Genomic DNA, 3,754 nt, shown 5'->3' with positions numbered 1-3,754 from the left:
AATATATCTAGATTTTTTCTTTCTTTTTTTTTCTAGATATTTCCTACAATAGAATTTTTTCTAAGAAACTCCCCAATGAGACCCCACAACCACCAAAATAGTTCTATTGAGCTCATCTGTCTACTTTTCTAGGCTTTCACAGACTAGCTGGGTCCTAGCAACAGACAGAACTGAGGTACAGATTCTCAACCTATTACATAATGAACTGCTTAGCTTAAGAGGCACCCCCAGGCAGATTTGGCGTGAGCGCGGCTGGGTTTAGTTGCTGCTGGTGTGTAGTTTTTCAGGAACTTTTGGTGGAAAGTCCGTGAGACCATGTGTGAGACATGAGAAAGAACCAGCACTCGCTGTGTTGCCATCATGCCTCAAACCTGATCCCAGGCACAGGCTAGCATCAATTTTCCAAAAAAGAAACTGTCTAGGATATTGGACACCAGACTAGTACCGACAAATGTCCAGGCTATCCCCTGTTCTCCTTATTTAAAAAAGTCTGCCTCTCAGCCCTAGAAAACACGTGGGTGATGACAACCTATGCAACACTCCTCGTTTATCTCCCTGCTCTCCACCCAAGCAAGGCAAGAAAGAGAATGGTCCCCCTCACTCACGCACACCTGAGGGACGCAGATTGGTATTTGACAATCAGCCGACAGTTAAATCTCCTAGAAAAAGAGAACAAGCTACAGTTCACCAAAACAAAATACTTTCCTCAGTTCGAAAGAGTCATGAAAGCACAATAAAGTCTGAGCAGAAATGTCCACTGGAGAAAGAATCTGCATGTATGAGACTGTTCAAGCAAGAAGGCACTTCCTACCAGCAAACAAAGCTAGTCCTGAATACAGCTGTCCCAGATCGGCTGCCTGCCAGGGAAAAGGAGATGAATGTCATCAGGAATTTCCTGAGGGAACACATCTGTGGGGGAAAAGCTAGAAGTCTTTACCTTTCTGGTGCTCCTGGAACTGGAAAAACTGCCTGCTTAAGCCGAATTCTGCAAGACCTCAAGGAACTAAAAGGCTTTAAAACTATCAAGCTGAATTGCATGTCTGTGAGGACTGCCCAGGCTCAGGAGATTTGTCGGGAAGAAGTATCCAGGCCAGCTGGGAAGGACATGATGAGAAAATTGGAAGAACACATGACTGCAGAGAAGGGCCCCATGATTGTTTTGGTGTTGGACGAGATGGATTAACTGGACAGCAAAGGGCGGAATGTATTGTACACATTGTTTGAATGGCCATGGCTAAGCAACTCCCGATTGGTACTAATTGGTATTGCTAATACCCTAGATCTAATAGACAGTCTCCTGCCTAGGCTTCGAGCTAGAAGAAAATGTAAACCACGGCTGTTGAATTTTCCACCTTACATCAGAGTTCAGATAGACACTATCTTGCAAGATCGACTTAGTCAAGTGTCTAGAGATCAGGTTCTGGACAATGCTGCAATTCAGTTCTGTGCCTGCAAAGTCTCTGCTGTTTCGGGAGATGTTCGCATAGCACTAGATGTTTGCAGGAGAGCTATTGAAATTGTAGAGTTACATGTCAAAAGCCAGACTATCCTCAAACCACTGTCTGAATGTAGATCACCTTCTGAATCTCTGATTCCCAAGCGGGTTGGTCTTATTCACATATCTCAAGTCATCTCAGAAGTTGATAGTAACAGGATGACCTTGAGTCAAGAAAGAGTGCAAGATTCCTTCCCTCTTCAGCAGAAGATCTTGGTCTGTTCTTTGCTACTCTTGACCAGGCAGTTGAAAGTCAAAGAGGTCACTCTGGCAAAGTTGGATGACGCCTATAGTAAAGTCTGTCGCAAACAGCAGGTGGCAGCTGTGAACCAGTCAGAGTGTTTGTCACTTTCAGGGCTCTTGGAGGCCAGGGGCATTTTAGGATTAAAGAAAAACAAGGAAACTGGCTTAACAAAGGTGTCTTTGAAGATTGAAGAGAAGGAAATTGAGCATGCTCTGTAAGACAAAGCGTTAATTGGAAATATCTTAGCTATGGGATTGTCTTAAGTGCTTCTCTTATACCGTACCTGTACCTGAAAGTATTACAGCTGGCATTTAGGGAGCTACATTTTAGTACCTTATACATTAAGGTCTGAAAACAAATATGACCTTTTTTACTTGAAGCCAATGAATTTTAATCTACAGTTTCCTTAATATTAGCACAGAATAATATCTTTCGGTCTTATTATTTGTACCTACAAAAGTGAACAAGTAGGCTTTTTTTAATTATATTCACTACTTCTACCACTTGCGTGTCTCTAACCAGTGTGTTTCCAAGTATACAGATTTGTGTTGTGGAATGTGTATATAATTACCTCTTAGTGAGAACTTTGAGGTTAAGGTAAGAAAAATAAAAAAGAATGATCCAGAAGAATAAGTAAGTCCACATGGAGATTTGGAAGACACTTTGGTCAAATGGAGTATACTGTGTTCACATGGCAGATAGTCCCACATTGTGACATTTTAAAGACTCGTTGAGTTTCTTGGGCACTCCCAAGGTTGTGGGGGTGGTAAGGAAAATGTAACTTTACAGATTGTGAATGTATTTATTTTCAAGTTGCATTCTTTGTCTTTTTAAGAAATCACATTTCAAGAGAGCTCAGGCTTTCAGAAGGCAGTGTGAAAATTCTTTCCCAGACTGTCCCACAGTCTTAGCTGCACTTAGAAGAAGCCACGTGTTTCAAGATACTATAGTTTGGGATTGTATTTTCATCTAAACATATTTTTTCCAGTCTTTATTAAATTAGTCCATATGTTTATTCAAGAAAAAAAAAAGAGGCACCTCCAGCTCTGCTGACTTACTTGAAGTTCATAATAGTGTCACATTTTCTCATGAGGCTGTGTCACATTTTCTCATGAGGCTGCTTTTGCTTGAGATATTCTCATTTCTCTTCTTGTCTATCTGGAAAACTACTCAATCTTCAATATTTCACAAGAATCAATTAATTACACTTCCAAATCTGCTCTAAATATTTATGCTCCATAATTGCATTACTCCCATTCCTAAGAACACATGTGTGCAGACACAAATACTCAACGTTCACATTTCTTTCCTATTTGCTCACAAAGACATTGTCAAGGGTCACACACTGCTCTATGTGCTTTTAATCTAATAACACACTTAATCCCCATGATCACCCTATGAATAAGATACTATTATCTCCTTTGATTTACACATTAAAAATAAGGTGCAGAGAGTTTAATTAACTTGAATATAGTCACTCACAATTAGCATGTTGTGGAGTCAGGATTTTTAATACTACCAGGGTGTTCTGTGGACTTGTGGACTTAATCACTACAGTTTATGGAAAAGCTCTATCAGCCATGTATATGTATTTGGAGCATGTGTCCTGAATTGTTCAGGTCTTGCTGGAAAGCAGAGGGTCACTACTTCTATTAATTCAACAAAACAAAGATAACAAATAATTGTCCCCCCGGCCCCCCAGTGTGGCCTAAGTGACTACCTCAAAGAAGAATGTGCCTTTTGGGTTTCAAGCCATTAACCTGGTTTGTTCTATCCCACAGACATGGCTGCAGCTGACGCACCTGGCTTTTGTAGTAACTGTTATGAAACAGCAAATGTCAACCACCATAAAACTCACAAGACATGATTCTAATCATAACCACTGCCTGTTGTGTTCATTTTCTCACTGAAATATGAGAAGGTCAAATTCTATTTAATGACTTAAATCTAGAAGAAAACAAAACCAAACAGAAGTGTGTGTGCACATGCGCACACACACACACACACACAAATAG

At 40.5% G+C, this 3,754-nt stretch overlaps 1 pseudogene; it reads left to right on the top strand.

The window, feature by feature from the left end:
* Window positions 1-360: 360 nt before the first annotated feature.
* LOC128577089 (cell division control protein 6 homolog) lies at window positions 361-2,002 on the top strand (annotated as a pseudogene).
* Window positions 2,003-3,754: the final 1,752 nt, after the last annotated feature.

This window comes from Nycticebus coucang, chromosome X (assembly GCF_027406575.1).
Source record: "Nycticebus coucang isolate mNycCou1 chromosome X, mNycCou1.pri, whole genome shotgun sequence".
NCBI classification, from domain to species: Eukaryota; Metazoa; Chordata; class Mammalia; order Primates; family Lorisidae; genus Nycticebus; species Nycticebus coucang.
Note: the sequence above shows the minus strand (reverse complement) of the source record. Positions and strands in the feature narration are given on the sequence as shown.